Consider the following 15711-nt stretch of genomic DNA (forward strand, 5'->3'; position numbering starts at 1 on the left):
TACATTGTTCAAACTTCTGGGCTACTAAAAAGTAAATTTGCCATGAACTTTCATGTACAGATTTTTGTTTGAACACACACTTTATTTATTAGGGATGAATGCCCAAGAGTGCAATTGCTGAGTCATATGGCAGTTGCATGTTTAGTTTTATTAAAAACTGACATATTGTTTTCAGAGTGGTTTTGCTGCTTCCCATTCCCACCAATAATGTATGTAAAATCTAGTTTCTTCACATCCTCAAAAGCATTTGGTCTGCTCATTTCCTTTGCCCACATTTAATGGGTTTGTTTGCCATTTACTTGTAAATTTGTTTAAGCTCCGTGTAGATTCTGGGTATTAGACCTTTGTCAGGTGGATAGATTGCAAAAATTTTCTCCAATTATGTAGGTTGTCTCATCACTCTGATGATAGTTACTTTTGCTGCGCAGACGCTCCATAGTTTAATTAGTTGCCATTTGTCAATTTTGGCTTTTGTTGCAATTGCTTTTGATTTTTTTGTAATGAAATCTTTGCCCATGCCTATGTCCTGAATGGTACTTCCAGATTTTCTTCTAGGGTTTTTATAGTTTTAGGTTTTACATTTAAGTCTTTAATCCATCTTGAGTTAATTTTTATATAAGGTATAAGGAAAGGGTCCAGTTTCTATTTTCTACACACGGCTAGCCAGTTTTCCCAGCACCATTTATTAAATAGAGAATCCTTTCCTCATTGCTTGTTTTTGTCAGGTTTGTCGAAGATCAGATGGTTGTAGATGTTTGGTCTTATTTCTGAGGTCTTTATTCTGTTCCATTAGTCTATGTGTCTGTTTTCATTTTGTTTTTTTTTTGTTGGTTACTGTACCCCTGTCATATAGTTTGAATTCTGGTAGTGTGATGCCTCCAGCTTTCTTTTTTGCTTAGAATCGTCTTTCTATACCAGCCCTTTTTTGGTTCCATATGAATTTTAAGGTAGTATTTTTCTAATTCTGGGAAGGATGTCAATGGTAGTTTAATGGGAATAGCATTGAATCTGTAAATTACTTTGGGCAGCATGGCCATTTTCATGATATTGATTCTCCCTATTCATGAGCATGGGATATTTTTCCATTTGTTTGTGTCCTCTCTTATTTCCTGTAGCAGTGGTTTGAAATTCTCCTTGAAGAGGTCCTTCACTTCCTTTGTTAGCTGTATTCCTAGGTATTTTATTATCTTTGTAGCAATTGCGAATGGGAGGTCATTCATGATTTGGCTCTCTGCTTTTCTATTGTTTGTGTATAGGAATGCTTGTGATTTTTGCACATTGATTTTGAACCCTGAGACTTTGCTGAAGTTGCTTATCAGCTTAAGATTTGGGGCTGCGATGATGGGTTTTTCTAGATGATAGACTGGATAAAGAAAATGTGGTACTGGGTGGAGCCAAGATGGCCGAATAGGAACAGCTCCGGTCTCCAGCTCCCAGCCCCAGCGACACAGAAGACGGGTGATTTCTGCATTTCTGCTTGAGGTATCGGTTTCATCTCACTAGGGAGTGCCTAACAGTGGGTTCAGGACAGTCGGTGAAGCGCACTGTGCATGAGCCGAAGCAGGGCGAGGCATTGCCTCACTCGGGAAGCGCAAGGGGTCAGGGAGTTCCCTTTCCTAGTCAAAGAAAGGGGAAACAGACGGCACCTGGAATATCGGGTCAGTCCCGTCCTAATACTGCGCTTTTCCAACGGGCCTGGAAAACGGCACACTAGGAGATTGTATCCCGCACCTGGCTCGGAGGGTCCTATGCCCACAGAGTCTTGCTGATTGCTAGCACAGCAGTCTGAGATCACGCTGCAAGGCGGCAACGAGGCTGGGGGAGGGGCGCCCGCCATTGCCCAGGCTTGCTTAGGTAAACAAAGCAGCCAGGAAGCTCGAACTGGGTGGAGCCCACCACAGCTCAAGGAGGCCTGCCTGCCTCTGTAGGCTCCACCTCTGGGGGCAGGGCACAGACAACCAAAAACTCAGCGAGAACCTCCACAGCCTTAAATGTCCCTGTCTGACTGACAGCTTTGAAGAGAGTAGTGGTTCTCCCAGCATGCAGCTGGAGATCTGAGAACGGACAGACTGCCTCCTAAAGTGGGTCCCTCACCCCTGAGCAGCCTAACTGGGAGGCACCCCCCCCAGTAGGGACAGACTGACACCTCATTCAACCGGGTACTCCTCTGAGACAAAACTTTCAGAGGAACTATCAGACAGCTGAATTTGTGGTCTCACGAAAATCCGCTGTTCTGCAGCCACCGCTGCTGACACCCAGCCAAACAGGGTCTGGAGTGGACCTCTAGTAAACTCCAACAGACCTGCAGCTGAGGGTCTTGTCTGGTAGAAGGAAAATTAACAAACAGAAAGAACATCCACACCAAAAACCCATCTGTACATCACCATCATCGAAGACAAAAAGTAGACAAAACCACAAAGATGGGGAAAAAACAGACCAAAAAAACTGGAAACTCTAAAAAACAGAGCACCTCTCCTCCTCCAAAGGAACGCAGTTCCTCACCAGCAACGGAACAAAGCTGGATGGAGGATGACTTTGATGAGTTGAGAGAAGAAGGCTTCAGACGATCAAACTACTCTGAGCTACGAGAGGAAATTCAAAACAATAGCAAAGAAGTTAAAAACTTTGAAAAAAAATTAGAAGAATGGATAACTAGAATAACCAATGGAGAGAAGGGCTTAAAGGAGCTGATGGAGCTGAAAGCCAAGTTTCGAGAACTACGCGAAGAATGCAGAAGCCTCAGTAGCAGATGCGATCAACTGGAAGAAAGGGTATCACTGATAGAAGATGAAATGAATGAAATGAAGAGAGAAGGGAAGTTTAGAGAAAAAAGAATAAAAAGAAATGAACAAAGCCTCCAAGAAATTTGGGACTATGTGAAAAGACCAAACCTACGTCTGATTGGTGTACCTGAAAATGATGGGGAGAATGGAACCAAGTTGGAAAACACTCTGCAAGATATTATCCAGGAGAACTTCCCCAATCTAGCAAGGCAGGCCAGCATTCAGATTCAGGAAATACAGAGAACGCCACAAAGATACTCCTCGAGAAGGGCAACTCCAAGACACATAATTGTCAGATTCACCAAAGTCGAAATGAAGGAAAAAATGTTAAGGGCAGCCAGAGAGAAAGGTCGGGTTACCCACAAAGGGAAGCCCATCAGACTAACAGCTGATCTCTCAGCAGAAACTCTACAAGCCAGAAGAGAGTGGGGGCCGATATTCAACATTCTTAAAGAAAAGAATTTTCAACCCAGAATTTCCTATCCCGCCAAACTAAGCTTCATAAGTGAAGGAGAAATAAAATACTTTACAGACAAGCAAACGCTGAGTGATTTTGTCACCACCAGGCCTGCCCTAAAAGAGCTCCTGAAGGAAGCACTAAACATGGAAAGGAACAACCGGTACCAGCCCCTGCAAAAACATGCCAAATTGTAAAGACCATCGAGGCTAGGAAGAAACTATAGCAACTAACGAGCAAAATAACCAACTAACATCATAATGACAGGATCAGATTCACACATAACAATATTCACGTTAAATGTAAAAGGGCTAAATGCTCCAATCAAAAGACACAGACTGGCAAACTGGATAAGGAGTCAGGACCCATCAGTGTGCTGTATTCAGGAAACCCATCTCACGTGCAGAGACACACATAGACTCAAAATAAAGGGATGGAGGAAGATCTATCAAGCAACTGGAAAACAAAAAAAGGCAGGGGTTGCAATCCCAGTCTCTGATAAAATAGACTTTAAACCAACAAAGATCAAAAGAGACAAAGAAGGCCATTACATAATGGTAAAGGGATCAATTCAACAAGAAGAGCTAACTATCCTAAATATATATGCACCCAACACAGGAGCACCCAGATTCATAAGGCAAGTCCTCAGTGACCTACAAAGGGACTTAAACTCCCACACAATAATAATGGGAGATTTTAACACCCCACTGTCAGCATTAGACAGATCAACGAGACAGAAAGTTAACAAGGATATCCAGGAATTGAACTCAGCTCTACATAAAGTGGACCTAATAGACATCTACAGAACTCTCCACCCCAAATCAACAGAATATACATTTTTTTCAGCACCACACCACACCTATTCCAAAATTGACCACATAGTTGGAAGTAAAGCTCTTCTCAGCAAATGTAAAAGAACAGAAATTATAACAAACTGTCTCTCAGACCACAGTGCAATCAAACTAGAACTCAGGATTAAGAAACTCAGTCAAAACCGCTCAACTACATGGAAACTGAACAACCTGCTCCTGAATGACTATTGGGTACATAATGAAATGAAGGCAGAAATAAAGATGTTCTTTGAAACCAACGAGAACAAAGACACAACATACCAGAATCTCTGGGACACGTTCAAAGCAGTGTGTAGAGGGAAATTTATAGCACTAAATGCCCACAAGAGAAAGCAGGAAAGATCCAAAATTGACACCCTAACATCACAATTAAAAGAACTAGAAAAGCAAGAGCAAACACATTCAAAAGCTAGCAGAAGGCTAGAAATAACTAAAATCAGAGCAGAACTGAAGGAAATAGAGACACAAAAAACCCTTCAAAAAATTAATCCAGGAGCTGGTTTTTTGAAAAGATCAACAAAATTGATGGACCGCTAGCAAGACTAATAAAGAAGAAAAGAGAGAAGAATCAAATAGATGCAATAAAAAACGAAAAAGGGGATATCACCACCGATCCCACAGAAATACAATCTACCATCAGAGAATACTACAAACACCTCTATGCAAATAAACTAGAAAATCTAGAAGAAATGGATAAATTCCTCAACAAATACACCATCCCAAGCCTAAACCAGGAAGAAGTTGAATCTCTGAATAGACCAATAACAGGTTCTGAAATTGTGGCAATAATCAATAGCTTACCAACCAAAAAGAGTCCAGGACCTGATGGATTCACAGCTGAATTCTACCAGAGGTACAAGGAGGAACTGGTACCATTCCTTCTGAACCTATTCCAATTGATAGAAAAAGAGGGAATCCTCCCTAACACATTTTACGAAGCCAGCATCGTCCTGATACCAAAACCTGGCAGATACATAACCAAAAAAGAGAATTTCATACCAATATCCTTGATGAACATTGATGCAAAAATCCTCAATAAAATACTGGCAAACCGAATCCAGCAGCACATCAAAAAGCTTATCCACCATGATCAAGTGGGCTTCATCCCTGGGATGCAAGGCTGGTTCAACATACGCAAATCAATAAATGTAATCCAGCATATAAACAGAACCAAAGACAAAAACCACATGATTATCTCAATAGATGCAGAAAAGGCCTTTGACAAAATTCAACAACCCTTCATGCTGAAAACTCTCAATAAATTAGGTATTGATGGGACATATCTCAAAATAATAAGAGCTATCTACAACAAACCCACAGCCAATATCATACTGAATGGGCAAAAACTGGAAGCATTCCCTCTGAAAACTGGCACAAGACAGGGATGCCCTCTCTCACCGCTACTATTCAACATAGTGCTGGAAGTTCTGGCCAGAGCAATCAGGCAGGAGAAGGAAATAAAGGGTATTCAATTAGGAAAAGAGGAAGTCAAATTGTCCCTTTTTGCAGATGACATGATTGTATATCTAGAAAACTCCATTGTCTCAGCCCAAAATCTCCTTAAGCTGATTAGCAACTTCAGCGAAGTCTCAGGATACAAAATTAATGTACAAAAATCACAAGCATTCTTGTACACCAATCACAGACAAACAGAGAGCCAAATCATGAGTGAACTCCCATTCACAATTGCTTCAAAGAGAATAAAATACCTAGGAATCCAACTTACAAGGGATGTGAAGGACCTCTTCAAGGAGAACTACAAACCACTGCTCAATGAAATAAAAGAGGATACAAACAAATGGAAGAACATTCCATGCTCATGGGTTGGAAGAATCAATATCGTGAAAATGGCCATACTGCCCAAGGTGATTTATAGATTCAATGCCATCCCCATCAAGCTACCAATGGCTTTCTTCACAGAATTGGAAAAAACTACTTTAAAGTTCATATGGAACCAAAAAAGAGCCCGCATCGCCAAGTCAATCCTAAGCCAAAAGAACAAAGCTGGAAGCATCACGCTACCTGACTTTAAACTATACTACAAGGCTACAGTAACCAAAACAGCATGGTACTGGTACCACAAAAGAGACATAGATCAATGGAACAGAACAGAGCCCTCAGAAATGATGCCACACAGCTACAACTATCTGATCTTTGACAAACCTGACAAAAACAAGAAATGGGGAAAGGATTCCCTATTCAATAAATGGTGCTGGGAAAACTGGCTAGCCATATGTAGAAAGCTGCAACTGGATCCTTTCCTTACACCTTATACAAAAATTAATTCAAGATGGATTAAAGACTTATATGTTAGACCTAAAACCATTAAAATCCTACAAGAAAACCTAGGCAATACCATTCAGGACATAGGCGTGGGCAAGGACTTCATGTCTAAAACACCAAAAGCAATGGCAACAAAAGCCAAAATCGACAAATGGGATCTCATTAAACTAAAGAGCTTCTGCACAGCAAAAGAAACTATCATCAGAGTGAACAGGCAACCTACACAATGGGAGAAAATTTTTGCAACCTACTCATCTGACAAAGGGCTAATATCCAGAATCTACAATGAACTCAAACAAATTTACAAGAAAAAAACAAACAACCCCATCAAAAAGTGGGCAGAGGACATGAACAGACACTTCTCAAAAGAAGACATTTATGCAGCCAAAAAACACATGAAGAAATGCTCCTCATCACTGGCCATCAGAGAAATGCAAATCAAAACCACAGTGAGATACCATCTCACACCAGTTAGAATGGCCATCATTAAAAAATCAGGAAACAACAGGTGCTGGAGAGGATGTGGAGAAATAGGAACACTTTTACACTGTTGGTGGGACTGTAAACTAGTTCAACCATTGTGGAAGTCAGTGTGGTGATTCCTCAGGGATCTAGAACTAGAAATACCATTTGACCCAGCCATCCCATTACTAGGTATATACCCAAAGGACTATAAATCATGCTGCTATAAAGACACATGCACACGTATGTTTATTGCCGCACTATTCACAATAGCAAAGAGTTGGAACCAACCCAAATGTCCAACAACGATAGACTGGATTAAGAAAATGTGGCACATATACACCATGGAATACTATGCAGCCATAAAAAATGATGAGTTCGTGTCCTTTGTAGGGACATGGATGGAACTGGAAACCATCATTCTCAGTAAACTATCGCAAGGACAAAAAACCAAACACCGCATGTTCTCACTCATAGGTGGGAATTGAACAATGAGAACTCATGGACACAGGAAGGGGAACATCACGCTCCGGGGACTGTTGTGGGGTGGGGGGAGGGGGGAGGGACAGCATTAGGAGATACACCTAATGCTAAATGACGAGTTAATGGGTGCAGGAAATCAACATGGCACATGGATACATATGTAACAAACCTGCACATTTTGCACATGTACCCTAAAACCCTAAAGTATAATTAAAAAAAAAAAAAAAAAGAAAATGTGGTACATATACACCATGGAATACTATGCAGCCTTAAAAAGGAACAAGATCATGTCCTTTGCAGGGACATGGATGGAGCTTAGCTCAGCAAACTAACACAGGAACAGAAAACCAAGCACCACATGTTCTCACTTATAAGTGGGAGCTGAATGATGAGAACACCTGGACACAGGGAGGGGAACAACACACACTGCAGCCTGACGGGGGGCAAGGGGACAGAGAGCATCAGGATAAATACTTAATGTACACGGGGCTTAATACCTACATGATGGATTGATAGGTGCAGCAAATCACCATGGCACGTGTCTACCTATATAACAAACCTGTACATCCTGCACATGTACCCTGGAACTTAAAATTAAATTGAATTTTTAAAACATTTGGTCTTTTCAATATTTTTAATCTTAGCCAACCTGATACGTGTATAGTAATACCTCATTGTGATTTAAATTGCATTTCCAAAATGGCTGATAATGTTGAATATGTTTTAATAGGTTAATTGCTCTATACAATTCCTATTCCATGAAATGTATATTATGCTTATGTCTTATTTTGTAATCAGATTGCTTTGTCGTTATTGGATACTGCTGAGTCTTAAAAAATTCTAATACATTGTAGATAGTATTTATTTGTCAGATATACATAGAGTTTAGTTTGCAAGTATTTTCTTTTTTATTTAACTTTTATTTTAAGTTCAGGAGTACATGTGCAGGTTTCCTATATAGGTGAAGTTGTGTCATGGGGGGGTTGTTGTACAGATTATTTCATCACCTAGATAGTAAGCCTAGTACCCATTAGTTATTATTCCACATCCTCTCCCTCCTCCCACACTCCACCCTTTGATAGGCCCCAGTGTGTCTTGTTTCCCTCTGTGTGTCCATGTGTTCTCATCATTTAGCTCCCACTTATAAGTGAGAACATTCAGGATTTGTTTTTCTGTTTCTGCATTAGTTTGCTAAGGATATCGACCTCCAACTCCATCCATGTCCCCGCAAAGGCCAGGGTCTCATGGATTTTTATGGTTACATAAAAGTATTCCATGGTATGTGTGGACCACATTTTCTTTATCCAGTCTACCATTGATGGGCATTTAGGTCGATTTTATGGCTTTGCTATTGTGAATAGTCCTGCAATGAACACATGTGTGCATGTGTCTTTACAACAGAATGATTTATATAGTCCTTTGGGTATATACCCAGTAATGGGATTGCTGAGTCGAATGGTATCTCTGTCTTTAGATCTTTGAAGAATCACCTCACTGTCTTCCAAAGTGGTTGAACTAATTTACACTCACACCAAAAGTGTATAAACTTTTCTTTTTCTCTGTAACCTCAGCAGCATCTGTTATTTTTTGACTTTTTAATAATAGCCATTCTCACTGGTGTGCAATGGTATCCCATTGTGGTTTTGATTTGCATTTCTCTAATGATAAGTGATGTGAGCTTTTCATATGATTGTTCGCCCCATGTATGTTTTCTTTTCAGAAGTATCTGTCCATGTCTTTTGCCCACTTTTTAATAGGGTTGGGTTTGTTTGTTTGTTTTGTAAATTTGCGAAGGTTCCTTGTAGATTCTGGATATTAGACCTTTGTCAGATAAATCCATTGCAAAAATTTTCTCCCACTCTATAGGTTATCTGTTTACTCTGTTGAGAGTTTATTTTGCTGTGCAGATCTTTATTTAATTAGATCCCATTTGTCAATTTTTGCTTTTGTTGCAACTGCTTTTGCTGTCTTTGTCATGAAATCTTTGCCTGTGCCTATGTCCTGAATGGTATTGCCTAGGTTGTCTTCTAAGGTTTTTATAGTTTTGAGTTTTACATTTAAGTCTTTAATTCATCCAGATTTGATTTTTGTATATGTTGAAATAAAGGGGTCCAGTTTTAGTCTTCTGCATATGGCTAGCCAGTTTTCCCAGCACCATTTATCAAATAGGGAATCCTTTCCTCATTGCTTGTTTTTGTCAGATTTGTCGAAGATCAGATAGTTGTAGGTTTGTGGTCTTATATCTTTACTCTTTATGTAAGATGTCACACATCACTATAGCTACTTTAAAAATTTTTTTGTTTTCAATTTTCATTAGTTTGACCTTGCTGTGTGTTAAGTGTAGATTTTTTGTGTTTCTTTTTTTGTTTGGGTTTTTTCAGCTTCTCAAATCTATAGATGTATATCTTTTGCCAAATTTTGGAATTTTTCATTAATTATTTTTATAATTACACTTTCAGCCCTACCTTTTTTTTCTCTGCTATTTCCAGAACTCTGATGGCATTAATACTAGATATTTTGATATGGATTAAAGGGTTCCTAAGTCTGTTTGTAATTCTACTTTCTCACTGTTACTCAGTTTTGATAGTTTCTATTGTTCCATCTTCCAGTTCATTGATTTTTTTTTCTTATATTGCCTGTTTCTTTGCTGGGACATTCTATCTTTGCCGATAGTTTTTATTTTTGTTTGGCTCAAACATATTCATAATGTTTGTTGAAGCTTTTCTTTTATCATTTGTTGAAGGCAACTGCTTTAAAATACTTGTCAGATCACTCTAACACCTCTGCAATCCTGGTGTGGGGATCTATTGGTCAACTGTTTTCATTCAGATTAAGGCTTTTTGGTTTGAGGTATGAAGAATAATTTTGTTTTTATTTGAAATCTGAACATTTTAGATATCATGTTATGAGTCTCTGTGTCTTATTTAAACTTTCAGTTTTAGGTGGTTTCATACGATAGCAGTCCAACAGGGAAAGGGAGACACCACAGTTTTACAGCCAGGTGGAAGTAGAAGTCCAGGTCCTTTACTTGGCCTCTTTTGATATTCAGTATGGATGTGCCTCTTGTTGCGGGGTAGGGTAGAAGTTTGAGCTCTCCACTTGGCCTTAAGTGACACTTTTCTGTTGGGAGGCAGAAGTACTTGGTTGTTGCTACTCACATGACCTTCAGTGACACCACAAAGAGGATGTCATCACAGTTAAGAGGTGATGAAAATCCTGTTTCTTCACTATTCTTCCTTTGAATACACACTAATTAGGAGGGCAGGAGTGTCTTATTACTGCAGGGTATAAATGGATATCCTGCCCTCCATGTTATCTTCTCTGTCACTGTGAGTGGGGCAGAGCCTTCTTACCACCAAGCAGGAATGAATGTGAAATCTCTGCTCCCTACTTGTGCTTCTCTGACACCACCTCAGTGAGGGGTCATGGCAGTTCAATACCGTCTGACAACTGTGAGTAGGAATGTCAAAGTCTCAGCCTCCATTTGTTCTTTATTGGTGAAGGTGAAGGAGAGGGCTCCCTCAATGATGTCTTACAGTGTTTGGTTGGAATATAGCAGTCATTGTCTAAGTGTTCTGCCTGCTATGCTGACCTTTTCTTAGTCTTTTCTCTGAAGAGGGAAGGCTTTTTTTTGAAAACTCACCGCTGTGTTGTTTCCTGAGTTCAGAGCTTCTTATCTACTTTATTCCCTTTTCTCCATATTTCCAGTTATACACTTAAATAACTTAGAAGTTATTTTAGTTATGCTAAGTGGGAGGAATAGAAAAAAGTTTATCTATTCCATCTTTACAGAAGAGGAAATCCATCTTTACATTTATTTAATTCAGAGAAAAAAAATATCACGGCTGCTTTCATTTCCACCAGTATCTTTGTCATCCGTTTATTTAGAAAGTCAAAAGGAGTGCAGAACTATTCACCTATCAATCCCATTCTATGGATGGTAAATCAATTTTCAGTGTGATTCACAGACAACTTTTTCTTTTTCTTTTTCTTTTTCTTTTTTTTTTTTTTTGAGATGGAGTTTTGCTCTGTCGCCCAGGCTTGAGTGCAGTGGCATGATCTCGGCTCACTGCAACCTCCGTCTCCCAGGTTCAAGCAATTCTCCTGCCTCAGCCTCCCAAGTAGCTGGGATTACAGGCATGTGCCATCACACCTAGCTAATTTTTGTATTTTTTTTAGTAGAGACGGGGTTTCACCATGTTTGCCAGGCTGGTCTCAAACTCCTGACCTCAAGTGATCTGCCCACCTCGGCCTCCCAAAGTGCTGGGATTACAGGCGTGAGCCACAGTGCCCAGCCTAATAGACACCTTTTGATTTTTTCTGCTATTTGCCTCTGTCCTCTGAATGCCTAAGAGAAATTCTAAAATTTAGGGGCATAAAGTTAAGCCCAGTGCAGTCAAAGTGAATGGAACTGTGAAGTGATGAGCTTCTGAATGCTCTGATCTCACAAAGACTCCCCAGCATTTGAGACCAGGCCTCTCTTTTTGTCTGGTACTGCTCTTGCCCCAAATACAGGCTTGAGAAAGTCCCAACAATCATTTCCTATCTTCTTCATTCAATAGCTTCAGGCAATTGATACTTAAATTATTGCTATAAATTTTGTAAATAGGCCGGGCGCGGTGGCTCACGCTTGTAATCCCAGCACTTTGGGAGGCCGAGGCGGGCGGATCACGAGGTCAGGAGATCGAGACCACGGTGAAACCCCGTCTCTACCAAAAATACAAAAAATTAGCCGGGCGTGGTGGCGGGCGCCTGTAGTCCCAGCTACTCGGAGAGGCTGAGGCAGGAGAATGGCATGAACCCGGGAGGCAGAGCTTGCAGTGAGCCGAGATTGCGCCACTGCACTCCAGCCTGGGCGACAGAGCGAGACTCCGTCTCAAAAAAAAAAAAAAAAAAAAAAAAAATTTTGTAAATATAAGTTAAATTTCAAATTCTTTAAAAAAATCATTTCGTCTCTCTGTATTGTAAACTTACTGACCAAAATAAAACAGCCAAATGCTTTGATTAAATTAAGATTCAAACATTATGTCTATAATTCTGTAAGAAAATGTCCCAGTTTTATCTTAGTATTTATTTGTCTCTTAGATACTCTCAATAATTGCATTTTTCTGCAATAACATATTACAATAAAATAAATGACTGAAGAATAGCTTATATTGCTGACACAGATCACAGTGTGTCGCTAATGGAGTATTAACTATTTTTTAAGCAACTGGATAAATCTGCTGATTCATAACAGACTCATGTAAAGGAAATCTAGTTCATGGTATGGCTCTTACCACTTCTACGGATTTTTTTTCCATTTTAAATTGCATATTTAAAAGTTTAAGATTTCTTTTTTTTTTTTTTGAGACCTGAGATTTGCTCTTGTTGCCCAGGCTAGAGTGCAATGGCAAGATCTCAGCTCACCGCAACCTCCGCCTCCCGGGTTCAAATGATTTTCCCGCCTCAGCCTCCCAAGTAGCTGGGATTACAGGCATGTGCCATCATGCCTGGGTTATTTAGTATTTTTAGTAGAGACAGGTTTTCTCCATGTTGGTCAGGGTGGTCTCGAAATTCTGATCTCGGGTGATCTGCCCACCCTAGCCTCCTAAAGTGCTGGGATTACAGGCGTGAGCCACGGTGCCCAGCCTAAGATTTCTTAATTACTTCATTTTAATCATAAATAAAGCAAAATTAATACTCAAGCCTTTTTTTTTTTTTTTTGAGACCAGGTCTCACTCTGTTGCCCAGGCTAGAATGCAGTGGTAGGATCATAGCTCACTGCAGCCTCAAACTCCCAGGCTCAAGCAATCCTCCTCCCTTAGCCTCTGAGCAGCTGGGACCACAGGTGTGCATCACCACACCCAGCTAATGTTTTTTATTTTTAGTAGAGATGAGGTTTTGTTATGTTGCCCAGGCTTGTCTCAAACTCCTGGGCTTAAGCAATCCTCCCACTCTGGCTTCTCAAAGTGCCAGGATCACAGGTGTGAGCCACTGCATCCAGTTGTTTAAAACTTAATCCTTATGGACTTGCTTCACATTTTAAGAAGTGGGAGAATTCTCACTTGATAGAAAAAAATGATCAAGTTCATAGGAGCAGTATTCAATCACCATGATCTATAAACTTAATAACACTATTTTGTCCAATAAAATGAGTTGTTTACTGCCTGAGTTATTAATGTGGTATAATTATAAAGAATCTGAATGTCCACACAATGTCTTCACTTGCAGCTGATTATTACATTCTGATCAATGCCTGCATGCTCCAAAGCTCCACACTACAGGTTCAAGAGAAGAGTAATACGTGGTCCTGGGGGATTTTGAAGATGTTAAAGGGAAAAGATGACAAAAAGAAAAGTATACGAGAGAAACCTAAAGTCTCTGACTCAGACAATAATGAAGGTTCATCGTAAGAGTCAACCAACCAAATCCAGTGTACAATAACTACACTAATATGTATTGAATCAAATGCTACTAATATTCTATAACCAATAACGAAATTCTGATAGACTTAAATCATCTTAATGCAATTTTCTGTTAATCATCTTAGCCCTGTTTATGGTGTCACCTTTAAGCTCCTGCATTACATAAGAGAAGGCCAAGTACTCAGAAATCGTCATACAGTTCAAAGATATATTTTACTTTCTTCATAAAAATGCACAAAAACACACATGTACACATAATTGCACACATACCCTCTCACGCCCGTGCACACAGTCATACACAAACACTGACACGCCCATTTACTAGGACCTTTTAAAATATAGCATTACATCTGAAAACTCACAATTCCAATGCCACATTTTACTACATAGTATTTTATATTGAATACTCTTCAAAATATACATTCTTTTTAATAGTTTGAAATAAAGAACATAATTTTGAATTTTTTCTCTAAATACAATAACTAAAGACTTTTAACTCTGTTACACTATAATGATATATTAATAATTTTTCCTATACTAAAAGCATTCTAAATATCTTAAGTTTGTCCAAATAAAATCTAAGGCATAACTTTTCTCTTTCCATTCCAAAAATAATCCTTTAGTATAAATTCCATACATATGAATTTGAAAGATCTTAATCGTATTCCCTGGTACAAGAAAATCTTTGTTTTATATTTACCTCATGAATTCACCACATTTAGCTCAAGTCTTTATAAGATGTTAATTCCATATAGCATTCCCAATTGGCTTGTAAAACACCAAAGCAACAAGTCGGTGAAGAGTACACTTGAAATTCTAGGAAAACACAAGAAACCTTCTCTTGCGCAGCATTACTCAAATATAACCCTTACTTCAAAATGAGAGGGTTTTTTTTTTTCTGCTTCAATTACATACTATCCAAATCTGATTTGGGATCATTTGAATTAATGATCCCTCACACTCTATTCTAACCCGTCATTTCTGTTCTGTGCACCATTCTTTCTGTGGTGTGTGTGTGTGTGTGTGTGTGGAGTGTATTTAGAAGTCATATTTCAGAAAATAGAAGCATGGGTCTTCTTCTGTTGCAGCTAAATGCCACTTAATCCTGATTTCAGATCACTTTAATTAATAAGCTCTCACTCTCTGGTTTAAGTAAATATTCCTCTTATTCACCATTTTCCTGTTTTGGGGAATATATGCACATATTGGGACATATGGTCATATTCCTGTGACCTCTATTAATTTTGAGACTGTATTTCCGCTCTTTAATTCAAATAAGCAGTTTGGAGGCAGAATATGTATGCCACGATGACTCCAAAATACTGAGTCCCTTTCATTTACTCTGGCTTGATACTATGCCCAAACATCATATAACAAATCTGGAAATTTTGATCCAATGGCTGTGGGCAAAATAAACCAATTGAGTATCCTGACTCTGGACATTTTGGCAAACATTTGGGGTTCAAAAAATGTCTTGCTAAGTTCCAAATTGATAAACAGAAATGGACTTAGTGGAGAAATGGAGGATGAGAAAGAAATAATGGTCAACAGATGAAGTAACCCAATATGCCTCCAGGCTATTGCCTCTTTATACTCTCCTATAGAACGGAATCAATTTCTGTGTTCATGTTAGTCTGATTATAATTGTGTTCTCACTTTCTTTGTAGTTTCCCTGCTCCTCCTAAACAATTGGGTAAGTAATAAAAACTAAGTGTATGTTCTATATCTTCATTTCTTGCAGTGTGGTAGTGGGAAAGCACTGGATATAGTATCTGCATTAAAGTCCTGACTCTGAAAATAATAAATTGTGTAACCTTGAGCAAGTAACTTTACCTTGGGTGGTCACAGGTGCTCAATGATAAAACAGAAAGATGAGAAAAATTAAGAAGACTGATAGTTTTTAAACTATTCTTCCAGGAGCCACTATTGGGTTAGGGATAAGTGGGAAGGGATGAGCACCAATTTTCCCTATGTCCCCAGCCCCA

General features: G+C 39.3%; 1 long non-coding RNA gene across 1 annotated transcript; it reads left to right on the forward strand.

Moving 5' to 3' along the window:
* Nucleotides 1-10531: 10531 nt before the first annotated feature.
* Nucleotides 10532-15419, forward strand: LOC134737404 (uncharacterized). The gene is made up of 3 exons (XR_010122291.1): nt 10532-10771; nt 13533-13710; nt 15394-15419. It is a non-coding gene; the product is annotated as an uncharacterized lncRNA (long non-coding RNA).
* Nucleotides 15420-15711: the final 292 nt, after the last annotated feature.

This window comes from Symphalangus syndactylus, chromosome 8 (assembly GCF_028878055.3).
Source record: "Symphalangus syndactylus isolate Jambi chromosome 8, NHGRI_mSymSyn1-v2.1_pri, whole genome shotgun sequence".
NCBI lineage: Eukaryota > Metazoa > Chordata > Mammalia > Primates > Hylobatidae > Symphalangus > Symphalangus syndactylus.